The 20,923-nt window shown below is 40.2% G+C and overlaps 1 protein-coding gene across 17 annotated transcripts in view; it reads left to right on the top strand.

Moving 5' to 3' along the window:
• The window catches only part of LDB2 (LIM domain binding 2), a 244,960-nt gene that overhangs the window by 48,964 nt on the left and 175,073 nt on the right, over positions 1-20,923 (top strand). The gene's annotated exons all lie outside the window — the stretch shown is intronic.

The raw sequence follows: 20,923 nt of genomic DNA, 5'->3' as shown, positions 1-20,923 counted from the left end.
CACTTGGCCAGCCTACCTGGAAAGAGAGATCAGCAAAGGGACAGACTGGCATAAACACTCATGATCTGTTCCTAGGAACACCACAAAAAAAAAGGCAAATTCAAACACGATAAAAGTATGGGTCAGCTTGCAGAGTAAGGAGAATATTGGCAAAGTTACAACCTTGGTTTCAGAACAAGCCAGAGGCTTTTCTCTTTTTTTCTTATTTTTTCTTTTTCTTTTTTTTTTTTTTCCCCATTAGGCACTAATAGTAAAAATAGTTGATATACGCAGTTTAAAATAGTCAGCTTTGATGCTGTCTTCAAAATGCTAAAGATTGCTTTAAGTAAAGTAGAGGTTTTTATTTGCAGAAGCACCTTCTCCTGGATTTAACAGAAGGGTTAAGAAGGGTAACATGGTGATAACCTGGAGTAACTTTTGCTTTTCCAGGGACATAACTTAGTCATGAGTGTGTACAATTGGCTTGTGTGGCCATCATGTTTATTCAAAGGCCAGAAATGACACAGGTCTTGAAATATGTTACTTGACTATTTTCCATGAGCTCTAATACAGGGAGAAGGTGAAGGAATCTACAAATATATCTAATATAGCTGTAAAAGCAGAGGATATTGCAGGATTTCCCCCCACTATTTAAGAAAACAATGTATGTATGAAAGAAAGCAAGAGGTTGGAAGCTTCTAGGATGGTCTGCAGCCAAAAATTGGCAATTCTAGTTACTGAAATAGAAAAGGCAGTGTGTTCCTAACAGGAGAATATCACCAAAAGGAGCAACTGAATACATTGTCTATAAAAAGTATGCTTTTTAGGTCCTGAGAATTTCTCAGGGTTGAATCCAGTATCATTTGGAAGAATAAATAGACAAAACCAAAACCCAGACAATTCTCTTGACACTTTTCCATCCACAATCCCTGTCTGATTTTGTCTAAGATTCATATTTGAAATTAAGTTTAAAAAAAAAAAAAAAAAAGCTATATAAAAAGAAAAAAGTGAGAAACCAGAATTGCTTGCCAACAGTACTGTAAATAGGAGACACTTTTTCTTTTCTTTTTTTTTTCTTTCTTTTTTTTTTTTTTTTTTTTTTCTGATGGTCTGATTTACCTAGCACTGTTTATTATGTAATGTTCAACTTTGCATTTTTTTTTTCTGCCTGGTAGTGAAAAAATATTAATTCAATATTTTTTTTGTCTGCGAGTGGCAGACTTCTGGGAGGGATTTTCTGGGACTGGCTGACCTGCAGGACTACTTCTAAGGGCTTCATAAAAGGTAACTAGGAAGAGCAAACTCCCCACTGTCAGTCTTTAATTTGCCTTACAGGGGTTGGCATATCTTGCGTTTATAATTTGTCAGTGTCTGCATATCAAAAAATACTGAAAAATGGCACACTGTTTGGTTTCGTTGTCGTCTTTTAAATACTCGCTCTGTTGTGTAGTGTCTGGATTACAAATAAACTGATCACAGTCCTCTACTCGTGCAGGCTAAGAGACCTTGACAGAGATCCATTGATGTTCATTAGCTCTGCCTGTAGGTTTCAAGTCCGTTTGCTAATTGATAAAAATACTAAACAAAGCCTTAAAAAATTATCCTTTCCACCTCTAGGGAAAAAAAAAAAATGGAAAAGGTAAAAAGAAGTCCTGGATGCCTGAGTTGAACTGCCAGACATTATCTGTTTAAATTCTCCGAGACGGAGAGTGAGATCTACAAAGAAACTCAGAAAGAGCATCTATAGACCGAACATTTTCTCACATGTCAGTGCTCTCACAGGCTGGCATGTCACAAGAGGTGTTGCAGTTTTGTTTTTTAGGGTGTCACAAGCTAGCACAAGCATGCAACATTTTTACATTGCATGAAACTTGAAGAAAATCTGATCCCCTTGGATAAGAATATGAAGGAACCAGGGAAATTCTGCTGTTTTCCTTCCATCTGTCCTCCATCTTGCTCCTGTTCAGAGGGTTACATTTAGATGGAGAGTTTAGACCTCAAACATTCTCTCACGCACAACATGTTTTGAAAGATTGATTTGGGATGGGTTGTGTGCTGTGTTCCCATAGACCTTCACCTTTAAAGTGAGGTACCCTTGAGAAGCTCTGCACCCACACACAGCCTCTTGGGGAAGGCTGCATGACTTCGTTGTAAGTCAGGGGCCTAAGTGAGGTTTTTCAGCACAGATTGACACAGTGAGGATAACTTCTGCAGTAATTTTTTATTGTACTTGAGCTTTTAGAAGCCTTTCCCCTTTCTGTGCCTCTGCATTCATGCAATTCATTGTTTCAGTTGAGATCAGCAAAAATAAGCGTGCAGTTGGACGACTGGATGAATAGAAGGAATGAAGCTCTCAAAGCTACCAGCGGATCTTTAACATATAAACTACATGCTTCTTCCTTCAGTCTTTCCAACTATTTTAGTGCGCCCAACAAGAGCTCATCGAAGGGCTGGTATCTCTTTCTCTTATAGTGAAGCAGATTTTTGAGACTCTCCTAATGTGCCGGTGGCAGACGTGGTACGAACACTTGTTGTCATTGTATCCGAGCACTTCCCAAGTGTCAGAACAACAATGGTATCTCTCCCTTCCCTGCCGCTGATGGAAACAGTTAGTTTGTTCTTTCCTAGTAAAGGAACGTAAATGGGGTCAGAGAGCCCGGATGGTTTACAATACGGTTTTGTAACTTAGCTGGATGGGTGGACTTTGTACCCATTGTTGTTTTCTTCCTGCTTTGTGGTGGCTGCGCCCTTGCTCGCCAGCTTCCCTTCGTGGTCACTGGCACCACTCGAAAAAGGAAAAAGGAAAGGAAGGCCCTAAGTGGCTAGCTGCAGACGTGGGGCTGGGAAGAGGCGAGAAGTTGCATGAAGCAGACTGATAAGGAAGAGGCTTGATGACATGGTCAGATAGAGGAGCTTTAAAAAGCCAAAGGCAGATTTGCTGAGAAGAATTTATTGCAGCACCAAGAGGTTGTGCATTTTTCCCTTTTAAAGCCCCACAGGAATGGGCTACAGTGCAGCAAACTATGTGGAAAGCCTAATAGCAAGGAAAAGGGGAGTTGGTGCTCCGTCACAAGCCAGTAGAGATAGACATACACTGAACTGTATGGCAAATGTACATGCTGCAGGTCTTAGAGCTGGGGCAGAATCAAGCTTTTGCTGCAAGTGGGTGCTGTCCAGTAACTTCTTCTCCCAAAGGCAACGACTTTAGCAGGGTGCTTTTAGCAGGCAGGTCATGCTGCCAGAAAGTGACTCTGAAAAATTTTTGTGGAGATAAATACATTAAATCTGCTGATGAAAATATGCTTCTGGCCACAGGTTTTGTTTATCTGTTTATTTAGCTCCAAAACATTTTAGTAGTGACCGTGTACCCTTTGCATAACAGGTCTGAGGGATTTCATCTGACTTCTCCGAGATGGCCTGATGGCAGGACGAAGGTAGCAGAAAAAGGAGAGCAGGGTGCTGGCAGGCTCACAGCTGGAGGACTGCAGGGTACAGGATGGATTTTTTTCGTAAAGGCAGGGCACAACATTGGCACAAACGTATCAGACATGCTGGTCACACGGTCAACTCAGAGGAGTGCCATATCCTCACGGGTTAAGTTTTACAAGTCTTTTCAGAATGTATGAAATGCAGGGGTCTGGAATTTCTTCTTTGCCAGATAGTATTTCCATGTGATGTGTATCCATCCGGATCCTCTCTACAAGCAGTGACAGTGGCATGACTGAGAGTAAGAGACCAGCATTAGGCACGGCGTTTCCACGTTGTTCACTTATAGGCAGTAATTCTGCAGGATTCTCTACACAGAGAGTATTTACAGTAAGAATAGCTGCCAGCTATTCACACAGCTAGAGGCACGCTGTTGCTAGAAGAGTAAACAGCAGAGAGCTGAAACTACCAAGGGCCAAAATGTACCATTGGGTTAATTACAAGAGTCCCCTAAATGCGTTAGGGGGATTCGCTCGTGCACGACCAGTTTACGGAGATGTCTGTGTGAACGCTTTGCCTTCCCAGTTTTTGTAGTAGAGGATTCCTTTAGATCTACCTTATTTCTATTTGGAATGAAAGCATCTGGTCTTTAAGAGCACTTCCTTTCCCTCTTGTTTCTCCACTACTTTTTAATTCTTCCCTGGTTTCTCAGCTTTGGTTCACAGAAGTTGATGTCCTTAGTAGATGGCAATGCACAGGATGCCCAGTGATAGCTGGTGATTGATAGGTCCTTTGCTGAACCCATGTCGTCTTTCTACATCCCCTTCCCTTTCCGTGTTTCATTTCCTTTTCCTCTTGACTACGCAGGGGTTTCCAAACTGGATGTCTTTTGGCACTGCGTTGGTTTTAAAAATATTTCAAATTTACATGTTTTGGGAGTTCTGGAAAGGAAAAGGGGATGGCTGGGGGCTTTTTGTTCTTATTTTTTATTTTTTTATTTTGTTCTTATTTCTTATTCTTATTTTCTGCTAGAGTTTGAATTTCCTTGAATTCCCATGGGAAAGAGAACAACTTTCACAAGGAACAGCTTTGCTGGACTGACCGGGAGTTAGACCCTGGGAACTTGTACACCTATTCACCTGTAATGCGAATTCAGCAGGCAGAATATCTCCTGTAATCTCCTTCCTCATGCAATTCAGAGGTTTCTATTCAGACTGCAAAGAATGTTTAGTTCAATATCAAAAGAGGTGAGAAATACAGGTATCCACCTCTTACTAGGCTTCTAAAGCTGCCAGAGAATGAAAAGCTTTCATTCTTGTAGCTGCTGCTGCAGTGCTGTCGTCTCTTGCCTTTGCTGAGAATTGTGCTATTTAGGAGGGCTCTGCACAGCTTACATTAGGGATATTTCTCTGTAGGTATCTTCTGTCTCAGTTTTGCTAGTTAGACTTGACTCCCTTCTGCCATTTTCTTTCTGACTTTGGATTTGGTTCATATATTTGTTCTTTCATAAAGTGTAGCCAGAATACCAGAGGCAATTCTTTCCACATCACTCGCTGTGATAGTCTCCCCCCAGTAACTGTAGCGGCCTGGCTGGCTGGCAAAATCCCTCATCTGACAATCATTTGCATTTGTTTAGTTTATGCTATACAAATCTCTAAACAGTTTCTACAAACCCAAAGTTTGGATGTTTGCTATATCTTCTACTAACTCTGCACTGTTCAAGCTCAAAGCTCTTGTGTGCTGATGAGATGCCCTGGGAATGGAGAATTTTTAAGCTAGCTCACCTGTACCTCCATATATCTAAGTGATTGCATAAAAGGAATGGAAACAGTCAGAGAGAGATTTACCATTTTAGTCAGAGAAAGTGTAGAAATCTGCGCGTGACTGTGGTATCAGAGAATTCTTACAGAAGTGTGCTCTAGCCGTGAGTGCCAATGGACATCCCAAACTAACTCATGTGGTATTTTGGGGAAAACTGCTAATGGCAGAAGAAAAGAAATGTGTCCTGACCACTCTGTTTTCATGTAGCAGAAATCTGCTTTGCCCATGGCTTGCTGACTAAGGTGCTGCCTTGATCCTTTTGGTCTTGGAGACTAAGAATAAAAGTACCAAGAACTTAACATAACTCGGTTACAAGTAACTACTTGCTACCCTGAATAACACAATCTAGTTAGCTTTTCCTTCGTTTCTACATACTAGTTTTGGCTTAATAGTTCAGGAGGATGTTCCAGAAAATAGCTCTCATACTTCAATAATTTCAGCAAATGTTTATTTATATTCAAGGAATTGAATGCAGACTGAAGCTCACTCAAGTAATAAATATAATTTCCTTACACATGCACTCATGTTTTCTAGAATCCATGATATTTATTAGCAAGTGTGTTTAAAATAACACTACACAGAAATGCTAGTCCAAGCTTTTTTCCTTGAGCACGATCCAGTTTAACCCTTCTCTGCATGGTGGGTTGTTCCTGTGCTCCATTCCTGCAGGACTTTCTTCTCTCAAGAGCTGTTGTAACCTCTGCAAATGTCAGGCTAAACTAGCCGGCTCACCAATAGCCACTCAACATTTCCCACCTGTTAATTTGGGTGTGAGGGAATATGAAGTAAAACCACTCCTGCTTCCCTGTGACAATAAATGATGTTTTGTTAGTTTGAAAATTAGTCTCTTAAAACATACACAGAATTGAGGAAAATTTTGGGTGTATGGCTGTTAAACATGCTCGTCTTAGTCTGTGTCATCAGAGTTGATAAATGCTGATGTTATGCTTGTATTATTAAGAAGAGAATACGTTTGACCTATTAAAAAAAAGGAAAGGACTTGCCACATAGGAGCATTCAGAATTGAGCCTTCAGGACTGAATGTCACTTTTAAAAGATGGAGAGCTTAGACAAGGCAAGGACTGACTCTGTGTACTCCTGAACTACAGGACATGAAATAAAACACATCAGCTTAAATGTTTCATGTAAGTGGTTTCTGTAATGTGTCTTACCTTGTATTTGTGGTAGGCTAATAGTATGCACACAGTCAGGTATTGCTTGACTGATGCACAGACACTGGCTGGATTGCAGCAGCTCATTTTCTGGGTCCAAGCCCCAGGTAATACAGCAGGAATGGTCTATGTTTAGGGGACTGGGCTTAGAAATGCAATTCCCTAAAGGCATTTCTTACAGGCACTTCTTCTGTAACAGCTCTCTAAGACAGAGGCTCCCTAGCACTATGGTGAACAGAGGTTAGTTTAAAATAGAAAATAAAAACCCACCTGTATGAAGAGGTAACATTATCCATTAGATAAAAAGCACTGCTTTGGAACCTGGAGAAAGAGTAAACACGTCTGATAGCCCTTGTTGCTCCCCCGGCCCTATTTTTCAATCTTAAGATTCAGTCTGAGATTTCCAGACCATAATTGATTTTTCCAAGTCTAAATAGTATCTCCCCAAATACACATTACATACATTATATATAAATGTAGTAAGAGTACATTGTATTCTACCTTTGTCTGCCTTTGTTTTACTCTCCCTTCAAATGGGAAAATGTGGGGGAGATGACATAGTATTGCCCATGTAATCTTACCATGTCCCTGTGTTAAGCAACTTGGAAAAAAAAAAAGCAATGGAAGACTGTTTTGTAGAAATTTTCTCTTAGTGATTGCTCTCAGGCATTCCTGCTTAAGTCTTCAGCCAGTGATCAGAGGCAGGGAGATGCCAGAGTTGAAGATCTGTTCCTCTCCATGCCTCTTTGCTTTCACCCTTCTCTTCTGGGTTGCCTCTGGATCATATCAATTAGTTTTGCTAGTGTTCTCATTTTTGTTTTGTTTTGTTTTGTTTTTAATCAAGCTAGTTTCATTTAAAGCATCTAATACAGATTTAGAAATGTAAGTATTGACAGTCAAATTCAAATATCTTGGCCATAATGTTCGTACAGCACTGAAATATTGAATCTGTTCTCACTAACGAGGCAGTTTTTCACACATTAAAGGAATATGTCTAATGTTGGATCTGTTATATTCTTGAAAAGTGTTGGATCTCTCCCCTACTCCAAGACGCAGTCTTCATCATATATTGCAATTCAACAGTAAAATACTGAAACAGCATTGAATCACGTAACTTCTTCCCATGCTTCAGTCTCATAAAACCCTGGAAACAAAGCTCAGTTGGCCCCTTGAGCCTGAAATAATAATATTTCAATGCTGCTAAAAGAGAATGGATCTTAAAGCGTTAGCATAATTTTTTTAGTCTTATATGCCCCCAACAAATATTTGGGAAAAAAAAAAAAAAAGGGCAAGCCCAAACAAGATTATATGACACTGAATTCTTCCGTGTCTTTTCAGGTGTTTCTGGAGAGCTTGTGTAAAACCAATATGCCTATTAGGTTTCCTTAAACCACGTTTATATGCTCTCCTGGACCTCTGCAGGAGAAATTTTATTCACTGATAAATACTTCATCTGTTTTCTAGGTAAATGATAGAATTTTCCCCTTCAGTAAAACTGAGGTAACAACACAAATCTTGACTAAAAAGTGGAATAGTTGATACTTTCAGATACTATGTAGAAAAAATAAAACTATATAAAATAGAATTTCTGGTGAAATAGTAGACAATGCTGTACCAGAAATATCTTTAAAACATGACATTACCGGATGGTTAAGGTTTTTCTTTTTTGTAGTTAACATTACTGTGTTGCACGTGCGTATTAATGCAGTTTTCAAAGTCAATAAATAGTGCATCAACTCCTGTATGGAAAAAGGATGTTGCAGAAATAATTATGACATGATGCGATAACCCCTTCTTAGAAAAAAAAAATTAAAAAAGAAAGGAAAAAAGCAAAGCAGAACAATGCTGCAGTGTTCTGGCCATCAGGAAACAGCGACAATGCTCCCACCTTTTTCCTGTGACTTACCCAAAGTTCCTTCCAGGCGACACAGATAACTGATAATGCTGTGGACTGAGTTCTGTGCCAAATGAAAATAGAGTAATTTTTTTTTTTTTTGTTAAATTTATATCTGATTAAAAATGGACCTTAACAACACCCTTTCCATGCAGCTTTACAGCTCTTCTGGATAACGTACTTCTGTGTGGCTTTAAGCACTGCATCATTTCCTAGTGTAGGTGTTATTTCAGCAGGGGACAAGCATGAAAAAATATTTTACTTTGTAAATTCATATTGGGTAAATTAACTGGGATTGATAAGAAGGTTGTTCATCACTGTTTCTTTTGAACAAAAAAATCTTTGGAGTAACATTTTTTGATTCCCAGGGCATTGTGCATTCCCAAAACAGCTAGATTTACAAGCAATGCCTTTCAAAGTACAGGTGACTTGGTGAAACTGTTTCATCTCGGAGTACTTTGAATGCAGATGTGGCCTTCCAGTCTACATGTGAGCACTGGAGGTTGTCTGGGTGTCTTTTTGGGCACCCCCTATTCCATGTGCAGGCATGGCCGCGGGCTTTGCCATCTCCGTCTATGGGAGCAGCCATGATGAGCTGCAGCAGGGCTTGGGCAGGCCCTGCAGGCCCTTGGCCTGCCAGCTAACATAGGGCCACCTCTGTGTCTGCTCCAGAGGGGGATCAGCTAAAATCCCCATCAGTGCAGGGCTCTGCAGGCATTGCTCTGCAGCATGGGTTAGTGGTATCATGGCGAGAAGGGGCCCTGCCACTGTGTGTTTGTGGGGTTAGGGCCCATGGGGACTCATGGTGGTTCCCATCACCACGCTTATCTCACACTCTCCACGCGGGTAGGGAACTCTTTTGAGTCCCTTGTTTTTAGCTCTGTTCACTCAGTTAATTTCCTCAGGCAGTCTGCAGGGTTATTTATCCTTCCGCCTGTACTTAGCAGCCAAGTTATTTTTTTTCTGACTGCTTACTAATGAAGAACAAGTCAATTTATCCTCATCAGTTAAATTACAAATATAGTGAAAACAGAGTGAAAATGTCACCACATGGAGATGGCTTCCTTTTTTTCCATTCCTAAATCCTGGCTTATGTAAACTGAGATAAATATTTATAAAAAATGCTGGGCACAGTAACCCTCATTTTTAAACTATTTGGATTAGCTTGTGAGATGTAGCTATTGATAACAACATTTGGTACCTTTGTAAATAGATTTCTTCTGTACAGTTATGCCTTCCACCAGGATTTACAACAACTGCTGTGTTTTATTTGAGCTGTGTAAGAAAGGAGCTTGTGAACCACCAAAAAGATAAAAGACATCAAAAGAAGGTTAGTCTTCATAGTATATGCTGTGCTTTAAAGAAAAAAGGAAAGCACTGTGCTTACAGGCCAAAACTTTGTCCTAGACCAAATGTAATTAAAGGGGACAGGTAGGAAGGACTTCCTCAGACACTGGATAGGTTTTCTGTGCACCCACAACACAAGATGCGAAGGGTGCCTAAAGGGTGCCTTTCTCAGAGGGGCTGATCCTGCTGCAGTTGAAATTGATGCCAGGGCTTCCCCATATCTCAAGGGAACATGCCTTGGAAGCTGTCCCATGGTATGTTCTAATTGTGCCATTCCCACTTCACAATTATTACTTCTGCTGTAGTCAGTGTGCAAGCCAGAGAAGTTTGTATAGTTTTCTTTTCTAAAAAGTATAGTGAGGAATTTCAGCGTTTTTTGAAGTTTTAAATAATTAATTGTCCAAAAATGCAACAGAAATAGATAGAACGTTAAAGCAAATTTGCAAGCCATTGAAGTAAAGAGCTGCAAATAGAAGCAACGCCTGTATTCTACCTTTAGCTATCAGTATAAAACTCATCAAAGTAAACCAGTTTTATTTAGACATCTGGAAAATGTACTTTGACAAACATCCACTTGATGACTGTCAGTGTCTTATAAAGAGACTTTGATATCAAAGATCCTCTGAAACTGTCAGAATAAATCATATTTTTTTATGACAGAAGAATGTTTCCTAGCTGTGATTTCTATTGTCTGGTTGATATGTTTTTAGTATCTTAATACAAAGGATTATTTTTACAAATGTTTTTGTACCTACTTGTGCAAAATAACATTATATTAAGAAGATGTTTTCAGAAGTTAAGCAAACTAAAAAAGCAGGCTCAGTATTCTCACTCCTGCCAGCACTCCTAATTGTTCTGTTCTGGAGGTTAATGGATAGCAACTTTAAGACTTTGTATTTTCAATAGACTCACGGAGCTTAGGTAATCTATCAAAAAACCTTTTCAAACAGATGAAGAGAATACACTAATCATGTACTTTAAATGATATTGTTTCCTTGCATTTATGCTACTGAAATATATAGGAACAGGGCAAAATATGGTTGTTTCTCTTACATATTCTAGCCTTTCTACAAATGGCTTTTCATCAGCCATATGCAGCATATCTCATCTTAGATACAAAGAAGATAATTAGGGACTGAACTGTTTAAGGCTGTAGGCAGGACTGCAGATATCCTTTTTTTTTTTTTTTTTAATTATTATTATTTTAAATCCAAAAAGGAGGTGTTGCCTTGCAGTGTTACTGGAGATGCTGAATACATTAAAATAGGAAGATGAGAGGAATGCCTTGTGGGGACTTCATGTAAACATGCAGCATGATTGCTTTTTGTTGGGGAAGGCATTTCTGCAATGTTTCGTGTAGTGCTGTAGTGCCATACTTAAGATGAAAATGCTATGAAAGCCTTAACCATTTAATTCTCATAATCCATCTGCAAGCACTAAGTGTGATTAGTTGCAGTTTATCCCAGAGTGGAAGCCATTCCTGCTACTTGCATCAGCCTGCCCTGCAAGGTCCTGCTGGAGACAGCCATGGCACAGGCTTTCCGCCCATGGTTGCTGTCACTGGCAACACTGATGTCTTGGAGAGCAAGAAGAGGTCTGGCAAGGTGGTTCAGCGTGAACAGAAAGCTCTGCAAGAGTTTAGCAGTTCAGTGTGGTTAGGGGAATAGCAGTGAAGTTGCTTGATGGCAACTAGAGTGCTCCCACTACTTAATTTGAAGCACCCAGTGCAGTAAAGTTCCCTGTTTTCTCTATAGGGAAGGGAGGCTGTTCACATAGGTGAATAAGAGCAAGAGGCAAACTGAAGTTTTTATTTATATATTCATTTCTAGGTTCTCCTTTTCAGACTCGTTTGGATAGTCTGACTCCTCCGCTGCAGGACTATACTAGCAAATTATTCGTTAAAATATACATTTCTGCACATGCTCTTTTCTGGTACCAGAGAGACACTGTGGCATATCTCAGCATCCCTGCCTTGGGAGAATACTTTGTTTGCAGAAAGGCATTTTACAGGCAGATAAAAGAAATCCAAGAATCTTGAGAGAGTTTGTTTTAGGAAAGCAGACTCCCTTGGGGTGGATATCCTGTATGGAGCCAGGAAGGTATAGGAGGGGACAGGAGATGCTGTGCTTGCAGTCAGTGGCTGTAGATCTAGAACTGGATAAGGGGGGAGGGGGGACTAATTGCTATATCTCACACAGGCTATTTTTCTCTAAGAAATATCATTCAATCAGTATTATATAGCGGTTCTCCTGAGGAAATGGGGTATTTTCAAGTTTGTTTTGTTTGCTGCAGAGTTTCAGAAAGTTGGGCCAACTTTATCTCAAAATGAAGTGACTGAATTATTTCATTATTTACCTACTGGATGGCTAAACAAGGGTTCACTTCTAAGACACTGAACTATTTCAGAACAATTGCTTATGATGCAGCTAACTACGTGATACAGTTTCCTCACTGAAGGATGGCTGTTCACAGGTATCAGCCTTCTGGGATAGCATTGGGCACAGCCTGAACGTGTTCAGATGTAAATACTGATAACAGCTGTGGTATCACAAATTAGGAGGAGATTGTTTCTGCCTTTAAAAGCCTGTTTTTCGTAGGTAGCTTTCTGAGTATCCTTCCATGTTTTAGGTCAACCTCAGCTAGTGCTCCAGTGCAACAAACTTCAGCCATGCTCCTGAACTGAAAGGTAGCTCCATATAATCCCTGCTATTGCCTACTGTGTATGATTTCTCATGGGTCTGCACAATGCTTTGTCCAGAATTGCCTGATGAAATAAAAAAGAATTATCAGAAGCTTAGATTTTACTGGCATGGGGCAAAGCTTATTTAGCAAGGAGCTAGAGGATCCCTGGGAATATGCATATGTTGCAAGGCAAGACCACAAGCTGTTTTGACTAGGTGGAAAAGTTTTTAAGGGTGAGGCTCCACAAAAGTAACTTGTATCTTTGTGATAGTTGTGTCTTGAATTGTATTCCCCAGTGTGCTTCCATGTGTTTGAGCTCACCCCCTCATATTTTAAGTAAGGAGTTCATTTCTACTTTGGCTTTGACCAAGGCATGGTGGTCTTCCTCCCCACCTGCACATCTGGCTTGAGGAAAGTGGCCTCCTCTGCTGGTCATTTTTTCCGTGAATGTGGGAGACAGAGAGCCAGTTTCCTTTTTTTATTTTTTATTCTTTTCTCCAGAAGTCATCCTCTGTTGTTTGTTTTGGCAAGTGATTTCTGAGGAAGGATCTGTGAGAGAGATTGCTGGTATTATATTAGCTTCCTCTAACTCATATCTCCCCCCTCCGACTCTCCCTCAGCAGTCACCTCCTATCCCTGCTTTTCCTCTTCTTGAATATTTTCCCTCTGATTTCCTTTGTGTCTGCTTGTTGTTGTTGTTGTTATTGCCTGTTTGTGTCTTTTTGTGGTCCTTTCGGTTACAATTTTTCATCCATCAACTTAGTGCTTTTCTAAGCCAGGCCAAGACAGCAGAATAGTTTGCACCTACCCCTATTTAGCCATGCAGAGACGCAAATGTTCAAGCTTCTGTCTGTAATTTGTCATCCAGTTGTCAGCTCCCTTTCTTGCCGTATTAACAGCCTGTGTCTTTCCAAATTCCAATTTTGGGATACTCTTTTTTTTCCCTCTTTATGTTTAATTCCTAGCAGATAGGCTGAATTAGGCAGAATAGATTGTTGGCTTCGCTGCCTGCTCCTTGCTACAGAGAAGTGCCCACACTTTTCATCTCTGTGACTCATAATGTACAAAATTAGTGCCTGCAAAGCTCCAAGAGCAGGGAGAAGCTGCAGTTCCCATAAACACTCTGAGCAGGCGTAAGCCACTGCTGTCACTGAAGATGGTGTGGTGGTCTTTTTTGGGTTTATTCCTGCTGCACACTGCCTTTCCTTTTCCTATGACAGAAGCATTTGTTTAACTTTCCAAATCAGGGAAAGATCTCAGGTAAAACAACTGGGTAAAAGAAAAGGTTAGGCTTCACACTTTTCTGTCAAACTCAAAGATTTTTAAATTTGATCTTTCTTTTTAAGAAATTTCCATTAATTGCTTTTCATTCTGCTTTTCATGAAAGTTGTGATGATGGAAAATGCTTAAATCCTCTGTTCACTGTTATAAAATGGCAGAGAAAATGTGACAAATTTTATAATATAAATCTCTCCTGGCTTTCCTGTCTAGCCAGAGACGTGGCATTGTTTTTCATCAAAAAACATAGATTCTCTGAGAATTTCCAAGGCCTCCCATAGATACATGAGTTATTTATTTTATTTTATTTTATTTTATTTTATTTTATTTTTTTTGCTTTTACCACATCATCTAGGCAGCAAAAGTCACCATCCTACAAGGATTCCCAGTTGAAAGCTATTTTGGTCTCAAGTGGAAGATGAGAAACATGATGTGCTCAGAGCGTTATGTCAGCAGCTAAGGTTAAAAATTTGGTTTTCAAAATATTTTAAAACAGAGAATAAAAGTCACCATAGATGTTTACATCTAAGCCCAAACTAGTCTCCTTATTTGAGTAAACTTTCAACACTGTTATAGTTTCTAATAAGTGTGTATCTAATCTGAGTTCACGTACTAAGTGTTTAATTGTCATCCAGAAAACTGAATCTTTTAAGTCAGTAAAACTAAAATATTTAGGAGTCCAAAGATCTACATTTTTAGTTTTTGATTGAGCAGTAATATATACATTTATATGTATGTATATGTATACACCCTTTCCTAATCATAGGTAACAGCGTGTTCTTCTGCTAGGTTAAAAAAAAAAAAAAAAGCTGTAGTGGTCTGTAATAACCTAAAAGAAGTCATCTGAACAAGCTGAGATGACCATATTTCATTCAAATTTGCATAATTCTGACTATTTCAGAAGTATGAAATAACAGAAATGTACATTTATCAGCACAGTTTTTTGAATTAAACCATGTTTTTTTAACTTTTTAAACAATGTGTAGTATTCTCTCTGTTTAGTGATGTTTTCCTGAAGATGCAAGACTGCTTCTAAATGCTAATGCAAGAGCTAGCTATGCTTCAGTTGAATTCTAACAAGTGTATGGGTGGCACATTTTGGTGAAATAACATTCAAAGTAACCTAGCAGTGTAGTTGCTTTTCCAGCGAGGATGTAATTTCCCAAGCTAACTGCATGTAGTAGTTGAAGGACATCTTATGGGTTCTGGGGTTAGAAACGGCAAAGCATGCCAAAACTGGTCAGGATAGGTAATGTTATTTTGAGCTCAATGCTGTCTAGGACTGAGCATCTCCACCACTTTCCTTCTTCCTCATGGGAGACCACTGGGCTGGAGGCACTGGGGAGCCCAGTTTTGCTCTGCCCCATGTGGAAACAGCTCCAGCTGCAGCTGATCCAGAATGAATGGATTGTACCTTAGCCCCGGCCTGGGTCTGCCCATGGAACTGGCTTGCTCACACCCCGCTCTGAAACAAGGACAGCTTTTGGTTTTAAGGAGAATCAGTTCAGAGAAGGGGGTGAAACGTAGCTCGGCTGGCTGTGAGGACTGCGCCGTGTCCCTGAGCTGCGGCATGGAGTGGGAGAGAGGGGGAATGAAGGGGATGGGGAGCAATGTGAGTAAATGAGGTGGGTGAATGGTGGTGCTACCTCCGAGCTGCTGCAGGTCAATGTTTGGTCAATGAGCTCTTAGGCCCCTGGCTTTCATGAGGGAAGACCTTGTGCCCACTCCTGCCATCACAAAGGCATACCTCGAACTGCTCCAGCAGCTGATCCAGCTCCCTAAAGCAACAGAAAACCACCCTAGACAAAACAACAGACACATCTCCCCATTTTTTTGCCAGGTGAATGACTCAAACGGGCTCCCAGGGGAGACAGAAAAGCACCAGAGCTCCAACACGGGGGTGGAGGGTCTGTAAAGCCAGAAGGTGGGGAGGAAGGAGAAGGAAGGAGGCAAGAGGCAGCTGGGTTTGGCACCGGGGCTGGTGGACAGGCTCAGCTCTGCTGCTGGATCCAAATGGGGCTTACAGCTGCCAGAAGGCTTTGCAGGGAACCCTCTAACCTAGCCAACAGGGTACTGCTGGAGCAAAAAACAGTTGTAAATTCTTCCTTCTCTTTAGTCTGCAGAGCAGCACTTACTTCAGTTTGGGGCTGTCAGCCTGACCACTTACCCTGTTTACTCTCTCCTCTTCATCTCCTGTGCTGGTGATGAGGACGCTCCTGTTTTCTTGCTGCCAGCAGGGAAAGGGCACAGCATATCTGTGCTCACCAGGCAGAATGGGGTCAGAGAAGGGGCTCGAGGTCACAGGTTGGGCAATGGAAGAAGGAAGTCTGAGATCCAGTGCCAGTACTGGCCACCAGTCTGATTATGGGAGACTTCTGCAAAAACGAGGGGTGGGATTCACCTGACCAAAAGCGTATATAACTTAGCTGCCTTCAAGCTACATTTCTAGCCTCCATTTAAAGTTACTGGAGAGAAACATGTTCTCACAGATAACAACTTATCTCTTTCTTTATATGGACATTTAAACCAGATCAGATGAATTGCAGCCTCAGAGCATCCCTGCCCCTCCACTGACTCCAAGGAATGTAGAGAAGTAGCTCATACGTAGATTGCTACACTGGAGGAGCCTGGTTACTTGAGGTAAATCTTACAACAGGTGCCTAAGGAATTAAATAGGCATTTTGAGAACAGCACTTTACGATTCTATTGCCTGAATTTTCCTTTTGGCATCTAAGTAATTTAGTGGATCTGGGTCATGTTACCTTATAGAATGGGGCCTTTGCTTTCTGGAGTATAATGATTTTCATGTTCAAGAGTGCCCTTCATGTTGCACATTCCAGTGAAATTTACAGCAAAAAAGTAGCACAGAAGAAAGATAAAATACCTGACAATGATCACCTACTGATTTAAACAGTGAGCAGAATTTTTGTGTAACTTCATGTCAACCTGGGCCTTTTTTCATATCATTAAGAAGCACACGCTATTTAGATTGGAGAAAAATGCACACTGACCTTGTAGCCACAAAGCTGGGGTAATATTTGCAATGGCTATCAAATTGTTATTGCCTTTGAAATATTGCAGCCTGATCTTGCCAATTACAAAAGCAGTTTTGTTTCCAGTCTGGGAAGGCAATGGTTGATCATAGTACACAAGCCTTCCCACCAGCAGAAACATGGCTATAGCACACCAGGAGCAAGTTCTTCCCATCCAAGCTGCTGTGTTACTGCATACAGGGTCATAAACTGGTGTGCATAGAGGGAAAAAGGAAGAAGAGAGGAAGAATAACTCCCTACTATTCACAAAGCTGGGCTGTACCTCTGGCACTAAAGGTGTGGTGAAGAGAAGTTAATTGTGCCATTTTCTTCAATAGTATCTGATTTTACTTCTGGTTTTATTTGCTCATTATAGACCTCTCATGGAAATTATATTTCTACTTGAGGAGTGAGAGAATTAGAACACTGAAAAAGTGAGCTTGGAAAAAGAAAAAAAAATTTGCTGATTGTAGCACAGTTCTGTTTCCTTGATTTGGCTGTGCCCATCCTGCATGGAATTCACCTAATTTCAAACCATAAAATAAGTATCAGAATACTTGTTTTTCTAAAATTTGTGAAGTTATGTGAATCTTGAAAGTCTGTTAAGGTTTCTTTTCACTGGAACGGATCAATTAAAGGCCAATTTGGCCACTGAAGGAAAACAACATTTCACTGTTAAAAACACATCCGTATCCATATAATAGGAGTGGTTATGATTCAAAAGGGTTGGTGCTGTGCAACTGTGCGTCAATGATTGTGGTGTATCAGTAAGTGCTACATGGGGCTAAACGGGCCTGGTGACTAAAGGCCCCTTTCTTCTCCATAGGTTATCAATAGACAATGATTTCTTTTGCGATCCGTGACTGCACCGTCATGATACATTCTCACTGATGTCATTCTCAAATTCAGAACTTCAGGTCTAAAATCAGCATCTTTATGTTTCGTTGAAACAACAATACCTCAATAAAAATGGGCTTGTAGTTTAAAAAAAGACAGCCATTATTACAAGCATCTGAATAAAATGAATTCATGATCAACTAATCAAATTTCAGTATGTATATATCACAGAGACATGGACTGCAGTCCCCTTGAACCAAATGAGAGTTGCTTTGTAAGGGAGAGATCCGGTACTTCGTCCACAATAAAGCAACAAGTGAAAAACATGGTAATTTAATTCGTTAAACCTAAAGAATCATTTCTCCCTATATTTAAGTCACCGTTTTGGGAAAGAATCACAGAAAAGTTGTTTGTTTTTTGAAGTTGCTCCTACATAGCAGCATTCTTTTATCTATTTTTTTTTCCTAAGCTTCACACAGTGGTTTGATTCTGATTTAGTTAATGCTCAGCCTATTCAGAAGGGTAAAATTACTGGGGTGAGCTTTATTGCTGTAATGGAGGTCTTGAGAAATTTAAATTGAGAAGTATTCTAATGTATCTCTGTAGAATATTATCTGCCTTGCTGCCAAATGCCTTGCTACCATGTGCAGAACATGGCACATAAGTGGCTTTTGGGGCCTGATACATTTATGCAAGTGTTTTTCCTTTCTGTCTCCTAACACAACAAAAAGACACTTGAAGCCTCTTCTTGGGGCTTATCTTTATTGTTAGCTTAAATGCAAAGAGACTAACGTCCACCACAGTGCGCCTGTAGGTTTTTTTCAAATGTAGAGCTTTTGATGATTTTCAATGAAAAATTCTCTCGCTGATTAATTGTTGACATGAAGGTTTGTAAAAATCTATTGTTGTAGATGGAATCAAGATTAAATTAAACAAAATTAATTTTGCAACTTGTTGTAGATGGAAATTGTTTATAAGCTTATATTAGCCAGTCAGGGAACATAAACTTTATCATGTGCTTTAGCCAGCCGGTCCTACCGTGCAAATGTTGAACTGCATCTAATGAATTATCTAAGGAATATGCTCTGTGAACAGTTGCAAACATTATATGCTGAGATGTGTTCCATACGCTGTTCATTGAGCAACTCTGAAGAGTAATAGTAATAATAATAATAGGAGCCTATTTGCAGACAGTTGCAAGCAGGAGAAATGGCTAAATGCTGCAGTTAAATTAAGCCTTATTTGCCTTGTCATACTGTGTGGTAACAGTTAATAATATAATGCATTTTAGTAATGGGTTGGGTCGGTTTTTTTACTGTATTACTTCCTCTGGCCAGATCATTCTCTTCCATTAGCCCATTCTCAGTGGTTTGTTTGTGAAGTCCTTCCAATGATCGTAGGCTGAATTCAAGCTCAGCCTTCCTACTACGTCCAAGAGATGAAATAATGTCTTCTTGAGGACACTTTTCCAGCAGATCTACTAGTGGAGGGGTTTGTTGCTATTTTATTTAGTTTCTTCCTGAAAGCTCTATATTGCTTACTCTCAAAGCTGGAGATGGATATGGATCTCCTTTACACATTTTTCAGAGAATTTCTAAGCCCGCTTTCTGACCTTTCAATACCATAAAATACTTTAACAAATATTATGAGCAAATATTATAACAAACTGAGCTTTTCAAATAATCAGACTTGGGATGTTATTAACTCAGTCATATCAGTTTTGTAGTTCATTACATCAGCTTTGTAGTCAATTGCATCAGTTCTGTAGTTCAAATGTAAGACTTTACGTCTCACTAAGCTTTCCTATTTGTATTTAACTCCTCTGGTACTTTCTGCAGAAGAAAATATTCAAGGAAATTGTAGAAAAAAATTATCTTCTCTTAGCTGTTTATAACAAAGCTGATTAATGTAACATATTACAGATAATGTGGTAGTCAGCTTTTTTAAGCTAATACAGTCAGTTCATGTCAGACTTTATAAAAATGCTTAAGACACAAAGTGTATTCAGATACATCCATCTAAAAGCAGAGGAACAATGTGCATTAGAGTGAAGCAAGAGGAATTTTAGTGTATGCAATGGATACTGCCACTTGCATAACAATTCACCTCCTTCCCTTGCTAGTGAATATTCATATTCCTGTAGTAGAGCTCTTTGTATTTACTGTTCTGCCGAAGTGTGAGGTGGCATCCAAGCCCTCTAGTGTTTTATCAGAGTAGACATGTCATTTGCAATGTTATTTTAAGCCTTCCTAAATAGAACAAGCTGAGATGAGCAATATTGTTGCATACTTCACCTAAAACTCCTTAAAATGTAAATGTAACATGCTGTTGACTCCTATATAGCTTCCTCATTCTGTAAAATCACTTAAATGGGCTTGACTTTGAATAGGATCTAAGGTGGGGAGAACGGAGCGTGGTTCTCAGGATGCTGAGCAGGACATATTTGTAATCCTGAAAGCAAACTCGAGCTCTAAAAATGCCCTGAATTAGAATAGTTTTCAGTATAACACGAAAGAAATATTACACAGAAGGCAAATTAGGTATGTTATAGGAAATTCCATTTAAGGGTCCTAGATGTAGTATAGCTGGAGTACAAACTGCAATAGCCATCGCTGCCTGCCTATAGAAGAAGCAGAGCCTGTAATTCTGGGTTATAACTGCTTATAAAATAAGTAATCAGTGTGATTCCTGGCAGTCTGCTCTGCTCTGGTTCCTTCACCCTTGCCTTCAGGGCACTTTCCTTGATCCTTATGCTTTCCTACGTACCCGCACTCAACCTCAAGCCTTCTTTTCCTGCTATTACTTCATGCCAGCAGCTCCTTACCTCGGCAGGTGAAATAACACCTATAAGTTGTGTGCAAATTTTTGCACACTTCATTTATGGCTGTATTTCCTACATTTCTCTAAGGTATCCTCACTGAAGTGATCTGGACCCAAACTGGGACAGTGCTGGGACAACTTTGCAGGGTGGGGTGCAGCTGAGTTCGATGCAGAGCCTGAAATCTGGGCTCTCCCAGCCAGACCAAGGCTCAGGGCACATCTACAGCACAGCCCCAAGCTCAGTGTCTCAAAACAGATGTAAATACCTGTAAATTTCTGTCTTGAAAGAGATTCAAACCCACCTGTGTAGCCCTTATTGGCTAGCTTGTTCTTACACAGTTAGCTGCTACAGTGTTTGTGTGCAAACAGCGCTTTAAAGTGATCAGGCAGTGTAATTAAGCAAAACTGTACTTTCGAAGCACTGAGTTTCCTCTTCATCGTGGTGGGAAAAGAAGAAACAGCCATCAGGCATCACACTTCAGCACATCAGAGTCTCACGACTTCTGTAGCTGCACTCCAGCACCTCTCTAATCAAGGCACTTCTTTGCAGATTGCAGGTAATGCTGTGGCAAACCCTCATCGGGCTTCAGAGCACTGCAAGGCTGTGGAAGGCAAGCAGGGAAATAGCAAGCTGT

Source organism: Aythya ferina (assembly GCF_964211825.1).
Source record: "Aythya ferina genome assembly, chromosome: 4".
Classification (NCBI taxonomy): Eukaryota; Metazoa; Chordata; class Aves; order Anseriformes; family Anatidae; genus Aythya; species Aythya ferina.
This window is presented reverse-complemented; position numbering and strand designations above follow the sequence as displayed.